The sequence below is a fragment of the Syngnathoides biaculeatus genome, chromosome 17 (assembly GCF_019802595.1).
Source record: "Syngnathoides biaculeatus isolate LvHL_M chromosome 17, ASM1980259v1, whole genome shotgun sequence".
In the NCBI taxonomy this organism is placed as follows: domain Eukaryota; kingdom Metazoa; phylum Chordata; class Actinopteri; order Syngnathiformes; family Syngnathidae; genus Syngnathoides; species Syngnathoides biaculeatus.
Genome location: NC_084656.1, coordinates 14,843,661 through 14,859,264, shown reverse-complemented (window position 1 = coordinate 14,859,264; position 15,604 = coordinate 14,843,661). Strand labels below are relative to the sequence as shown.

The 15,604-nt window shown below is 40.1% G+C and overlaps 1 protein-coding gene across 7 annotated transcripts in view; it reads left to right on the top strand.

Annotated features, from left to right (window-relative positions):
- Positions 1 to 15,604, top strand: part of cntfr (ciliary neurotrophic factor receptor) — a 283,752-nt gene that overhangs the window by 88,137 nt on the left and 180,011 nt on the right. The window contains exon 1 of one of the 7 annotated variants that reach the window (XM_061801932.1): positions 2,527 to 2,683. The exons of the other annotated variants lie outside the window; for them this stretch is intronic. The gene's annotated coding sequence lies outside the window, so the exon portion shown is untranslated. Of the gene's footprint in view, positions 1 to 2,526; positions 2,684 to 15,604 lie in introns of those variants that run through there. 7 annotated transcript variants of the gene reach the window in all.

The window sequence follows — 15,604 nt, the reverse complement described above, 5'->3', positions numbered from 1 at the left end:
TCCAGGGTTCCAACCTTTAGCTTTCTGGAGTTAACATTTTCTCACTACGCTTGTGTTGGTTTTCTGAGAGTGAAAGTTAGCCATAACCATCCCAAAAAAAAAAACAAAAAAACATTCGCTGAGTCCAAAAACATCCGTTATGCTCACAGATGAGTCTAAATTCTCCTTATGTGTGAATGTGAGTCGGAATGGTTGTCTGTTAAAAAGATAAAACTAAATAAATTTAAAAAATCTCTCTCTCTCTCTCTGTATGTATGTGTGTGTGTGTGTGTGTGTGTGTGTGTGTATATATATATATATATATATATATATATATATATGAACACACACTATACATAGAGCACGTGACGTGTCACCATTTTCATGATGCCATATTGCCAGTCAAAAAGAGCTGCTTGACAGTGTTGGGGACATTGAACCAGAGCAGAATATTCGCAGGGCCTGAGACTTGTGCTGTTGGTTGTTACAACAGACAAGACAGATATTCAGAGATCATTCTAGGGAATACCAGCTTAAAAGACGAGAAAAGATCGATGGATTTCGGCAATTAAATGTGATGGATCGTGCCCAACCAAATACACATGATTGTGTAGCAATCATTTCAGGTAGGAATTATTCTTCTCAAATTCCCAAGAAGTATTGATAATGTCAAGTTCGATCATTTGAGAACAGTGTGTTTAAAAAAAAAAAAAAAAAAAAAAAGACCGGTATTTGTCTCAAACATACACCGAAACGTGTTGCGGCCACACGTTAAACTTCAGTAAACCTCTCCCCAACAGATTTTTTTTTTTTTAAATATGCATTGTTCTCAAATGAGTCCAATGCATATTTAAGAAAATAAAATAAACCGGTGGTCACAGTGATGTTTGCGGAGGTGAACGTGTGTCTGCGACACGCTTCCGTGTACAGGGGCTGAAGCTCATCCCAGCGGTTTATTTTCTTTTTTTAAATACGCTTTGGACTCATTTGAGAACAGTGCATATTTAAAAAAAAAAAAAAAAAAAAAACATCTGGCACAGAAAGGTTTACCAAGTTTAACGTGTGGCTGCAACATGCTTCGTGTATGGAGGAACTGATTCGCTTTTTTTTTTTTCTCCAATCATAGTTAATGAATGAGAGTTTGTCATTTGAGTGGCTCCATCACTATGTGGGATTTGGTCTTCATTGACAACTAATCCAGCAACAAAGTATTTGTATGCGTCCAGACTTTTCTACACTTTCAAACTCTTCCATGTAAGTCTCGACGACTTACTCACCAGATACATGTGTAGTTCCAGCTGTCCAAGACAAGCGGAAGCGGGTTAACAGCATTAAAAATGGGTCCTCTATGCCAAGTGTCTTTCGTTTTTCCACGTACCTTCGTTTACCATCACCTTCTAAATGTTTAACGGTATTGGACAAAACTCTCGGCGTCATGCTATAAAAAATATTTTCGTGCTGTCTCCAACTGACTTAGCATTGAAGAATGCTTTGCAAGACCGTCAATATGAGCAGTCACGTGACTTCGGTGATGTCGGTGCACGAGCTCTATATGGTGTACTGATTGTGTGGATATGTGCCCTGTGACTGACTGGCGTCCACTTCAGGGTGTAATCTGCCTTGGGATAGGCCCCAGCACTTCCATGATTCTCGAAAGAATAAATAGCTTGGAAAATGAATGAATGAATATATATGCACACATGAATGCAGTGTATAACTAATCTCATATTTATCAACAGTCACCCAAATTTTTTTCTTAAAAATTTCAAGCTCTTGTCTTGTATTAAAATGCCATATTTTACATTTCTCCCGAGGTCTTGACTGTTATTGGGTATCATTGATTTACTGCACAATATTATCCCAAAACACAATCTGAAATTCAAGCCTCCACACTTGTCCTCTTATTGAAACGTCATAAAAATACTTCTAACTCTTTGGACAATTTTAAAGTATACCTGTGGGTGGGTATTCTAGTGGTAACACCTCCTGTGTGTTGTCCCCCCTTGTTTGTGCTCCCCAAACGTGTCCTACCTGTAACGCAGCTGAGGCAGCTTCGCAGCTGAAGGTCAATTTTAAAAGGTTTCCATTACTGAAAAGGTCAATGCTTCCAGGTGTGAACCACTGCTGTGGTAAAGATGCCGAAACGTAGCAGAAAACCAAACCGTTTGTCTGTGTGCTTCCAAACCTTTATCGTTGTTCGCAAAAAGGTTCTTTCAGAATAGATGTGCCGCTGCCTCATTTCCCCATGTTTATCATTGTGTGAGTCCATATTACATCTTAATAATGTGTGTGAGCTGCTCCCTACACTTCTGTGAGCGGTGGCTAGGGGGTGCACTGTGGACATGATTTTTGTGCAAGAGGGAGAGGGTGTGTGTGGAAGGGGGAAAAGAGGGAGCGAGAGAGAGTGTGCGTGCTTGTGCGCGTGTGTCAGTAATGTATTCCTGCCTGTGGCTGGGCTGGTCACATGGGGGAGAGCAGTCTGTTTAAAACAGCCTCAGCTCGCTCACTCGCAGCAGTGCAAGACACAGAGACAGATGCGCACGTTGCCTTTCTCTTTCACACAAGCGCGCACACACATGCACACGTAAGGAGACGGCAACTTTCCTCTATCGGACTGACACAGTACACACCTCTTGCTACACTGGAGGAAGAGGATAAGGAGTGACAGATCAGGAAAAGGCAGGCAATAAAGAGGAGTTCCCCAGTGAGTAGCCAAATGATTTTTTTTTTTTTTTAATGTGCAATTTTAATTGGCTTTTTGTCCACACTCACCGCTGTGCTTATTGGTGCTGTCTGACCAGGACCTGAACGAGGCTGAGAGTAGGACAGACTTGCTTGAATGGATCTGTGAGAATGAAAGAAAGAAAGCAGCGCAAATGGCATTCAAGATGTGGTGCTGGTGCAACCCTGGGATACATCTCCATCAATCTGTCCCTCTGCCTGTGGGAGCTAATGTTGTTAATTAGCAGCGTGCGCTTGGAATGAAAGGAATGCCATTGCGCTGAGCCTGAATGGGGTTTGCTCCGGACTCTCGTGTCCTCCTGTGTCTCTGAGTGCGCACGTTCTCTCCCTGTCTTGTTGTGGTTTAGTATGCATTGATGTGGTCAGGCTGATTCTGAGATTCAAGCTCCCTGACACAGAAGCTGATCTGACTGATGCAAAGCAATTGATGTGCAGATTTAAGGGGATAGACCGGTCACAGAGCTCTGTTCTACTGATGTCCCGGAGGAGGATTTGGGCAGGCTAGGAGTCAGTCCTCTTCCCTGTGGTTCTGTTGACTTCTCTTGATGTCTGCAAGTCTTCCTCTCCTCCCTTCTCCAACCTCTCTTTGACGAGCTATCCTCACCTCATCTCTTTGCTGGTGTTTCCCATTTCTACTTTTATTAAACTCCAATTCTCATACCCCGTCCTCCTCCTTTGCGAGGACATACCGCCATACAATGTGAAATCCGGGGTTGTATAGAAAGTGAGAGGATTACAGAGTTGTGAGGAGGAGAGGAGTTAAGGGAGAGGAAAAAGAGGAATGAGGGAGAAAGTGGAAGGAGGGGAGCAAAAGGAGGGACAGGGGGGGCTCTGAAAAGGCTGACACTGGCTCGGACAATTAGCCTGGGGAGTGTGTCCTGGGGTGCTATTCTGAGAGGGGCTTTGGCCCCTGGGCTCTGGGAGCTGGGTCATGGGATGCCTTGACCCCTCCAGTCGACAGCTAGGCATGGGAGCCATTATCATGACCTGATTGATTAGCACAGAGCGGAAATCTCTTTTCTCTTCACTCCTTGGTAGAAAAAGACGAGCACTTTTTGTCATTTTGCTGGCGGTGGCGCTGGTTTAGTGTTGAGTTGTGGGGGGGGGGGGGGACTTCTGCTCATATTTCCACATCAACTGTTGCACTTGGACTCGTTTCAACAGGTTTGTGTACACGGCTGGGCGAGGACGGTATTTATTTAAATCACGAGACAGACAGGATGCCTTTTTTGACTGATGCTCTAAAAATTGGTCTGCTTGGTGTAGAACGCACTTTTGGGTGATGATCCCTCATACAGATGTTGCTGGAAGAGAGTGCAGATATAAGCAATAAAAAAGATGTACAAAAAATGTATCAAACCAAAAGAAGAGAGAGAAACCCTTCGGTGTTCGTATTCCTCTTTTTATTGTCTCTCCATCACCATCTCTTTTCACTGCTTTAATCGTGGCGGTCCCATCTTTCCCAAACCCTTGCTACCCACCTTCCTCCTTTTCCGCCTCCTCCGCCTCTCCAGACTGGGAGTTTAGTGTGGTGTTTAGTGCAGCTCACGGCTGATCAAAGCAAGACGTGTCAGACTAGGCTTAGCCCAGGCACTCCTAATGGAGCACCGTTTTCATGCCTTGTTGGTGGTGGGGCAGGAGGGAGGGATGGGAGTTTGGGGTGGGGGGCAAAAAAGGCCAAAAACAAGTGACAAGGGGGAGTTGAAGGGAGCCCAGCCAAGTGAGAGTGAAATGGTTTCAAAAGGGGAAGAAGCATGATAGAGTAAGTAGAAGGAGTGAGGATAAACCAGAGTACAGTAAAAACAGTTGCAGGTAGAAAACATAGAGCTGAATAAAACAAAGTTAAATAGATCTGCCCCGAGAGAGTAGTCACATGTACTTGTTGGATCCAAGAAGTCTGTACAGGTCTGAGTTGAAAGAAATAATGAGAACAGAATGCAGTCTAAAATGTCTCCAACCAAGCGCACTTTTTTTTTTCTTACCTCTTCATGGACCCATAACACCTAGACTGAAAAGAATCTTCCAAGATAATCTCGTCAATTTTCATTGGACAGTTTAGGCCGGCGCAGGATAGCTCCCACACATGGTTTGGTTTTAGGCTGGAAGCAACGCCAGACGGGAAGAGAGCTTTGTGTGCGTGTGTGTGTGTGTCTGTGAGTGTGTATGTCTGCGTGCATGCGTGTGTGTGAGAGCGAGAGAGAGAAACAGGGATAGATAAGAATTGTTGAAATTGATTCAAGAGAGAAAGAGACTTGACTAACGTAAAACAAAATGGGATGCATGCTGTGTGATGTGATTGTGGCAGGGTTGATAGGTGAAGGAAATTATCCTCAGGGAAAGAGAAGTGACAGTAACTTATAAAAGGTCCTTCAATTTTATCCTTTACAAATGGTGTGGCGCCCCTCAGCTTAGTGCGCGGAGCGGTGGGCGTTGAGGTGGTGCGGAGTAGTTGTTTGATGCCTTGGGAATTTCCTCAACGGTACCCAGCAATCAGGCTTGCATAGCTACAAAACGAAAATGTGATGTCAGGGGAGCCACATGAGGCAACACTTCACCTGTATGTTAAGAGGATAAAAATGTATCCATTTTCCAAGTGCGGGAGTGCTGGAGCGTTTCCCAGCTAAGTTTGGGCTCAAGGCGGACTACACCCTGAACTGGTCGCCAGTCAGTCGCAGGGCACATCATCATAATTTTATGGTCTATTCTTTACATCGATTTTATTTGAATCCAATAATGCCAAATGATTTCATCTTTTAAATTGCTGAATTGACATATTTCCTGTTGAAAAACATGGGCGAGGCAGCAAGTGAGGCAATGAGGCAGTGAGCTTATTCCTCACCTCCGTTTGCGTGATCCCTCATGATAAAATGAAAATAGCCCGGCACAGTAGCACTACTTGATAAAAATTACAGAACTTCAACAGAGGAGGCCATTGGTAAGGGCCTGTTCTGTTTCTCTTCTCATCTCCATTATAATGTTTTCAGGCACTTTTTTTCCATACTCAATATTGTCTTTAATGTTTGTTTGGTAAATATTTCCTTTTGTTGATACCATAAAATCGTAAATAAAATGTGAGGTGAGGAAGGCGATAAATGTCTCACCACACAATTGCTGGCAGCCAGACTGAAGAGGGCGCACTAGAGAATACAACTTCACATTGGTGTTGATGTTCTTTATAGACACACTTCACTTGCTTTAAAGCTCATCTCATCAGACTGTATAGCCCACAAATGGTAAGGAATGAACATAAAACTCCCCAATGGCGTCTCAGTTTTTTTTTTTCTCCCCGAAAAGGGTTTGATCCAGACTGTACTAGTGGTGACAGTTACTCCAGCTTGCACTCAGTGTACCAACTACAAACAGTAAAAAATCATTTTATTAAAAAGACCCACAAGATTCCTTCGGAGCACAAAAAATTAGATCGTGCGATGAAAGAAATTCCAAAATTCTATTTTTTTTTTTTAATTCTCTGTTTAAAATATTTTGGGATTTCTAATTACATAAACAAAATGAGTGAAACATTTTACTATAGGCCTAAAGTGAAATCAATTTTTAATGTAGCCTTTAAGATAAAGAAATACTAATTTCATCCCTTTAAAGCACTCGTTCCTTATGGCGAAAATTGTGTGTGTAAAAAGAATGGCAATTCAAATAGCAGTGCCTCACCAATGATGAACCAGACCACACATCACTGCTACAAAAAATGTCATTTTAAAAAAACACATCGTTGTCATTCAATATTAAAACTTAAAAAGAACAAAAAACATTCTTCAATTTAACACCTAAAGAAGACATACTAAAAGGCATTGTGAATTGCTTGGTGATACATGCCATCCAGCTAAATGATCCACAAGTTTAAAACAAAATGTGCCACTGTTACACTATAAGTGAAATGATAAAGCAATATCAACAGCAACAAAACATGCAAACTACATTTTGTAAGATCCATACTTTGCCATGTCCTTCCCTTAACTTCCTTTGGAGGTGATCTATGGTAACTCTGATGTTTTTGTGAGTTTTGCCCAAAAATGTTGTGGCATTATGTAGCTGGGCCTTTGCTGTGCATTTACCCAACTTAATCCACCTCTTAATATCACCACTATCACATCGTAATGATATAAACCACCCTTATTATACAAAAATGCAACTGTCATGTATCAAGTGATATTTATTGAATAACATGGAGAGGGAAAAAAAAAACCCAAGACATTTGAATAAAATATATCACACTTACCAGAGATGTTGATTATTCAAAATCCTAACATACAGATCGAAACACGTGTTTGCTAATCGAAGTTGGCTGTAACATGGCTGCTTGATCACTAAATTAGAGGTTCGAACATACTCCAATCCACATGAATGAAAAAATTGAAATCTGATTGGTTGAAGAAACCGCCCATTGGTAATATGGTTTAGTTATATTGGCCAGCACTCCTGATACTGAATGCCCTGGGAAGATTAGATTTGGCAGCACATGTAATTGTAGACCAGTTCTTCTGATTGTGCTTAGACCAGCAGACAAGGTGTTGCCTGCCCTCACTTTAAACCACTGCCAAAATGTTAGCATCACGTGTTTCTTTTTTCCCCCTCCTCCCTTCCATTTATAGCCTCTCTATCTTCTGTCCCCATTATCATTTGTAAGTGGAGAATCTTTTCCTTTCTCCCCTTGTCCTGTCATCCTCAGCCACTTTCTCTCCTCTTCACTCATCCCCACTTCAGTAAAACCTAAACTTAACCTAGTTTTCACCCCAAACATATTGAATTTGTAAATATCCCCAGACAGCTCAATCGATCAATCAATCAAGCAAGCAACCACCGATAAGGCGATAATATGAAAATCTAAAAAATAGTACAAAGTTGAAATGAGAAATGTCTTCATGCACAAAATAGTCTTTCACTGGTCTTCAATGGGACCTCCATGGATGACCATCACCTGAAAGATCCTGCAAGTAAGTGGTCACCCTATAGTTTGACGCACCAGAGTCAGGTTGGCTCAATAAATCTTTATCTGGATTATTTCCACCGCGAGGTTAAATAGGAATGATGACTATAGATAGCAGCATGAAACCTTTTGAGTTTAACATAGAATACAAATGTGCTGCTAAGTGTGACCTGCTGACATTATTAAACAGGCGGCACAAGGATATTGTAGTCTATGCTGCATCGAAGAAAAAACATTTTTTAAGTCTATCCTATAGAAGCATGCCACAAAAATTGACTATGACAAAATGGTGCTAAAATAATTCTGAGCTCTTTTGAGCCCTTTTACAATGCAAAGGCTAAACATACTACTCTGGACTATTTAGTGCAAACGGGATTGAAGAAAAAAAACGATTCCAGGAGTCATCTTTTACCTACTTACGGGTAATCATGGAGCTATCTTACGATATCTTCTCTGTAGAGTGCTCCAGTTTACAAAGGCAGAATCATAAGAGGTCGTTAAAATGTTTCCTTTTGAACATCCGAGTTCAGCTTTTTCAATTGTTTTGGATTTTATAACATTTAAGTTTAATATCACAATATAATATTGAACCCAACCCTTGAGTAACAAGGTGGAAGTAACAAAAGAATGAAATGGATTATTTACGTACACTTATCCAAGACCCATGACTTAAAAGTGCTATCTTTTGTCTGAAACAACGCTCCAAGCAGCAGCAAATGTATACTCCCACGCTTCCTCCAACCACCCTCTCCATCTTTCTTTTTAGTTTGATATGCCACACTCTGTTTGCTTTTATCTAAATGTACTCAAGGGTTTCAAAACATGACATAATTTTGTTCAGAATTGGCCCTAATTAAGCTGCCTCACTTCCATTTCTGAGATGTGCATTCTGCTACAGTTTCCTCGTTACACTCAAAGCTAGTAGAAATGGCTCATTCTATGTCATTTCCATCTATTTTTACTGCATATTTTACTCCTATATTTCTCAACGAATGTGTCATAAATCCAGGTAATCGTTTCTCAAAATCTCATGTTCAATGGCATGGGTGTATTTTTCTGAAGTGGGTAGTATTTCATGTGTGCATTTTTTTTTTTTATTTGCCCACACAGTAGACTGAACCTTCTTGAGCGCGCCTCAGACTGCCTTTTTGTCTGTCAACTGATCTAAATGCTCCGGGGTCACTTTTGTGTGTACTGTATATCTATCTGCTTCCCTCGGCTGTATTCTCATTTTAAGAGATCACTGCCTGTGGCATTCTTCCAGCACAGGCGAAAGAAAAGTTAGACACACTTGTCGAAGGTTCTGATCAAAGAAAATAAGTGATCATGGGAAGGCACTACAACAAACTTTTTTTTTTTCTTTGAATATGCATCTCTCACTACGCCTCAACAAGCCCTTATACACATGTAGTTGTTATCACTATGATGTTGGTTGATCAAATGCAGTTATTTTCAAAGACACATGCACAGAGTACCCAAGTGCATCTTAAAAAGGTTCAGAGCGGAGTAGATGTGCCCTCAGGCTACATTAGGGTATGTTGGGAAGCAAATAGTACACACAACAGAAGAGTAAATGATGAAGAAGCAAGGCATTAGCTATCCATCTATCCCTCCCTTCATTGATTATGATGGGCTAACGTTTTTATGTATACTTTCATTAGAGAGCTGCATATTGCATAACCGACTAAGTCTCTTTTCATGTTGACCATTACTGACTAGTCCACTGAATTGATGACAATTCTTATAAAATTCTTGTGGTTTCCTATGGAGTTGTTCTAGAGAACGGCACTTTTTAAATATACTAAAACAATCAAATCATGAAAGGTAGCTGTAATTTAGATTCTCTGTTGAAGTCCTTAATTAGACCTTTTTCTTTGAACGCCTGATTATTACTGTATTTCTAAGAGCTATTTGGGACTTCTTATCACTTGCGGAGAGATAACGATGCTGTTAGCCTAATTTCAGGTCACTTATCCCTCCAGTCATTTGTTTCAAAAAATTCACATCTCTGAAGAAGTGGTAATTGTTTAATCTACAGTATATACTGTATAACAGTGATTTCAAGCAGTACCAGAAAGTTATGTCAGTCATAACTGTGGTTGTTCTAGATTTTATTTTTTTCAAATTTTTTTTTTTCAAGTTTTTTTTTTTTTTTTTTTTTAGTTGGGAACCTTGTGAATGTATTTTGAAATTCAATTCACTTTTTATTGGTTCTGACATCGTTGTCCAGGCATCCACGGTCTGCTGGGCATAGTTATTAAATTATATTCACCATACAGATTGGATTATGCAACCTACAAACGTAGTCACAACACTCATTATACAGTACCTGCATTCACTATAGAGATCCAATGAGAGACACCTGCATATTCAGGCCTTACAAAATTATATAGAATATGAAACTAAGAGTATCCATTTAATAACACTTGTGTTGTTATAGTTTTGAATAAAAGTGGTGTAGCTGGTACTGTACCATGTGGAAAAAGGTTTTAATATTTTAGTTGATTATTTAACTACTTGGAAGAGATCGATCTAAGATATAAAATAGCATGCTTAATTTTGTAAATTACCTAGTTTAATGTTTTTTTTTCATTGAGTAATTTTATCTGTTAAAATTACAAACTTTTTGTGAGCATGCGTTGGGAAACAGCATAAAACAGAAGGACTTGTGCTACTATAGTTGCAAGACAAGTTTGGCATCAGCTGTGGCAGAGATAGCGGTACTCTTGATTGAGGGAGAAGCGGTGGTCAAGAGGTCAGGATGAAGTGACAGGTATAGCTGTGAAACAGGGCATGCATAGTGCTTGCTTGAAAGACGAGAACAAACACCGAACACATAAGTGGTGTGGCTGAGAGGCTGTCGGCATTTATGACAACACATCTGACACTGACTCCTTGAGGAAGACAGAAGAGAAAAGAAGCAAAGTCAACTTGAGAGGGTCAAAAGGAGGACGCCAGCAGAGGCGATTGTGATGTGAGAACACGTGACATTCAAAAATGAAGGAGATCACATTTTACTGAAAAACACATTAGAGCATAAGTGGGAGAGAAGTACTGTGGCAGAAGAGAAAAAGCAATAAGAATGAAGCCTACAATGAATCTGAGGTTATTGCCTCTTGTCTTGTCTCGTTGGTTTATGAGAACATAATGATTTGCATATTGAAGCTACAATACAACCTTAAAATAGAAGTGTTACATTTCAGTCCTGTGCAGAAATCATGTTTGGGAACACCAAAATTACTTTAGTAAGCATCACAACATTCTACACACAAAAAGGTCCTACCCTCTTACACACTCATACTTTATTGCATAGATGTCGTCAGATTGAATGACATTCATTGACGTATCCACTTGTCTTGTTTCTACACAAAAGATCAAGATAAGAAAATAAGGAAATGATATGCTTGAGGTGGAGAGACAAGCATGCCAAAGTCTTATTTCAACACTGAACGTAGTCTGCTTATCTGCCAAGTAATGTTATGTTGCCGTTTTAGTTTACACCTTTGAGGATGTGTGTGTAAAATATTGAGTTTTACCAAAGGCTCTTGAAAATAGCAATACAAATTGTCTTTTACTCTTTATACAACAACAGTTCTTTAGTTTTTCCATTTTTATTCAAGTCTGTTCTCAGAGATGGCCAGCTCGGGGATGCTGAAACAAAACCATTCTCATTTATTTTCCGTTTTTTGTGCCGCTAGTTGTAGACTGAACTTCACAGCACAAATGGGTCGAAAATGTTTACACTTCTGGGAGTCCGTGACTTTAATCATATATAAGGTTTTCATCAATTGAAGAATATTAGAATTTTCAGTTCACTCTATGAGTTCAGATTTTCAATAATTCTGTCGACTCCTCATACAACTATATACTATGTTTGTACATATACTGTAGAGTAGCCTTTGATCAAGAGTCTGTGCAGAGATTTTATTTTTTTTCCTGGGTGGTGAGCTTTTAATCTATTTAAGTCTGATCTTTAAACACCAATCAATGCACCCTTTTATATTTCCATTAGGTTACGGAGGGAATGGGATCAAGGATGACAACAGAGGCTCAGTCATGACCACATTAACACTGAAAACTCACAATACTTCTACCAATGTGGATTAAGATGCTGGTTAACCTCCAATTTGTTTGGAATGACAAGCAATAGTAATGCTCCATCGACGTGCAAATTTTTAGAAGTTGGATAGCAGCTATTGTTCTTGAAAGGCAGCACCAGGATGCAAGGAACAGCAGTTTGAACGATTACCAGCTGATGATAACTTTTACTTCTCTGTTGTGGGTGAAAACAATTGTCACTCTCGTTCAAGTACTGCATACTTGTAGAAAACACCACATACAAGTGTGAAATGACAAATTTACATCTAAATAGCTGTTTGCAGGAGACCTTGTAACTGAGTAAATGAGCACACAGACGCGACAACTTTCCGCTTTGGTTGTACGCTTACATTTCTGATGTGCCACTCTGTGCAAGAGGGGTGAATATTTTAACAGTATTAATACTTGAATTTAGATTTAAAATTCTTGTGAAGTAAAAAAAGTCTTAAATTTGACACCCCCAAGGGAGTGTTGTTAAAATCTCGTCATATATAAACTATTCAAGCATTGTCAAATATCTAATATAAGGCTTCAAAATTGTTAAATCACACAATTCTCTGAGATGCTGTACTGAAGCAAAACCTGCTCAACTGTCAGTCAAATACCACTACTAGTCCTGGAAAAATGGATGCTACATTACATTGTCTATCCTTTTCCTTCATCTTACACACATCATGTTTGAGATGCGAAAATTGAAGTCTTAAAGTCACTGGTGGCCGAACTGCATGTATTCCACTGTGTCATTGCAGAGGTTTTCAACGTCGCAACGGTTAAATGCTCATTAATGGCCATGCCAGAGTGAACCCCTGATCCACACGCTAGCGGTTAGTTCAAACTTTTAAAATAATATTTCCACCCTCTGAGCCACGCCAGTACACTGAATGAGATGTATTGTGAGGGAATAGGTATAGCTAGCTAGCTAATTGTGTGTTGCTATTGTGGTGGATAATTGCTGATGCAAACAAAGGTGCCCAATGTCTTATATGATGGAGTGGCAAATCACACCAGATATTAAACTGGAAAACTTAAATGGTGAAGAACTGTTACTCTACAGGCTCTATTTTCATGAACGGCGTAAATCCGGTGCAGTGGCCAATGCAACTCTGCAACAGGGGTAATTTCCTAGATTGGTGCAGCCCGGCAAATGGTTCTCGCTTGGTGTGAACAGGTTGGATAGGAGTAGAAATTAGCTCATTAGAGGGAGAACCAAAGTTGGATGTTTTGGAGACAAGGTGAGAGAGAGCAGACTTCGATGGTTTGGACATGTTCAGAGGTGAGAGAGTGAGTATGTTGGTAGAAGGTTGCTGAGGATGGAGCTGCCATGCAAAAGAGCTGGATGTTGTGAGGGAGGACATGAGGACAGTGGGTGTTAGAGAGGAGGGAGGATGCGCGAGATAGGCTTAACTGGAAAAAATGACACGCTGTGGCGACCCCTAATGGGACAAGCCGAAAGAAAACGAAGAAGAAGAAGGTGCATACCGGCAAATCCGAGCCCTCTCCAGTGTGGGTGTACATACTGACATCATTCACTGCCCTTTAAATCTGGCACAATGACAGTCTCAGCGGAGACATCTGTATGCCGAGGAGGACGATGCGTAGTCACAAATAGATAGATATCTGCTTGTGAGTGGAGCATTTTCAGTGCTCTGGCCAGTGTGGCAACACACAATGTGAGGGTGTATATAAGATGAGCTCGTGATAACCACTGGCGACATAAATATGTTGGCAGACCTCAGTATCTGTCTGTGTGTGCTCCAATCAAATGAACCAAAGTCACATTAGACCAACGTTCTACTTTGCACTATCTTAAAGATGTGATCAAAGCAGGTGTAAATTTAGGTTTTTTTTTTTTCCTTCTGCCACCAAATTGTCACTCGGCCCGGCGGTTGTCCAAGTGCACACCCGTGCTTTGTCGGAATGAACAGCATGGCATGGACTGTTCGACCAAATTGGCAAATGCGCAGTGAGCCCTGCACTTGCATGAAAATCAGATATGGACTGTCTGTGAAAATGGAGCCCAATCTTCAGTTCTCAGTCTACAGCAGTTATCTTCAAACATCACTGTTGTATTTAGAAACAAATCAATGAATTCAATTGACTGGGTCTTTACTGATGAATGTGCAGTGGTAATGTAAAATATGGAGTTAAGAGGTAATCACTGTTTTAGTGTTAAATCTATAAAACAAACAGACTTTGACAGCCCCTTGACAAAAACTGTTTGGTAAAGCTGGGGAAAAAAGTATAGGAACCCTGCTGTGTACTCTGCTTAATTTACTAAGCATCCAGTATATACAGTCCAGTATATATTTTACAGTATACGCAGAGCTTTCGTAGCCCTTGTTGTGTCACAAAATGAAAGAATAAATAAATAAAAGCCGCAAAATGTGAAAGAACAAGCAAAACACGTGCAATCAATATGTTGATGCTTGTTGAATCGACTCCTGCCAAATTTCTCTTTTGTCAAATATGACAACATGCTTGATGGAGAGTTTTATTGGCATTAGTTTTCGTGAATGTTGGTTGGAAAATACATTTTTAATTCAAAGGTCCAACTGTTTCTGTAAAACGTCATTTTTACTGAACTGGGCACTTCATTAACTGACTAAAAGACTACCAAACTGAGGTTTTCAGTTAGCTAGTTTTGTTTTGCTTAACCCCAAGGTAGGTTCTTTTGAAAGTGTTTATTTTCCAAACTGGTTCTGTCAGCATTTTTCCAAAAAAGGTTTTTTGTGAAACTATTCTGTGAAACAGTTCCAATGCTAGATTGTGGTCAAATGTGTTGCTCATCATTTTACCTAAAGGTCAACAGTAAGAATCACATCCCAAATAAAATGATACTGAATGAATATACAATACTTGTTACTTCCTCATGACTACTTGTATTGACATGATAATATCCCATTATGTACTACGCTTTCCACAAAAGTAGATTTACATCATATAGTTTATTCAAATTTTCCAGTAGCCCACTTATGCATATTTTGTCTTGCTTTGCAAATGTCCCTTATTGCTGATTAATTTAGTATACATAAGTGTCAAGGTTGTGTTACAGACTGCTTTGAGTGTTTTGTTTAGCTCATTGACACCAACAATCGACCCCACCCCTTCCCCTCTGTCCTGTACCTTGCCTCTCAGCATGCACACATTCATTTTGTCCCACATCACTGACAGTGTTTCCTCTATAGGACTGTACAGGGGTGTTTTTTTTTTTCTTTTCCCCAGCCCACTGTGATAGTTTATTAGCAATGCCTCCTTTGATGGTTACTTTGCACGCTTGATTATGGCTGAAAGGGAATGGGGCGGGCCCTGGGGTTGAGAGGAAGTCTGTCTAATGATATTAACAGCATCCTTTATATGGTAGTAACTGCTTACAGGGATGGTTGGAAGGAGAAATAGAAGGGATCACAAGTAAACGATGGGCGGCATAAGGTACTTGTCAAAGAAGACTAATATCATCCTTGTGAGTGATTTTCAAGATAACCCAATCAGAAGCAGGATATTTCACATAACATTGGTACCTAGAGTGTGTTTTAAGCAATCTATTCTGTTTGGGGAATTCTATGGATGAACAATTTTATAGCAGTACAATAGTCTGTCTTGAATGTGATGTGTAAACAGGCCACAGTCACATAACGAGGTAATCTTATCTGGAAATATAGATGGGAGAAAATTTTATGTAAAGGAAGAAATCGATTGACTGGAGACTTAGTAAAAATAAACAGGACAATTTTGAGATATGGCTCACCTGGAGGGTAATGACCTGGGTTCAATTTAAGATTACACATTCCTACATTATCTTCACATAAATATTATAACGAGCTGCCACCCTGCCACGTGTCAATC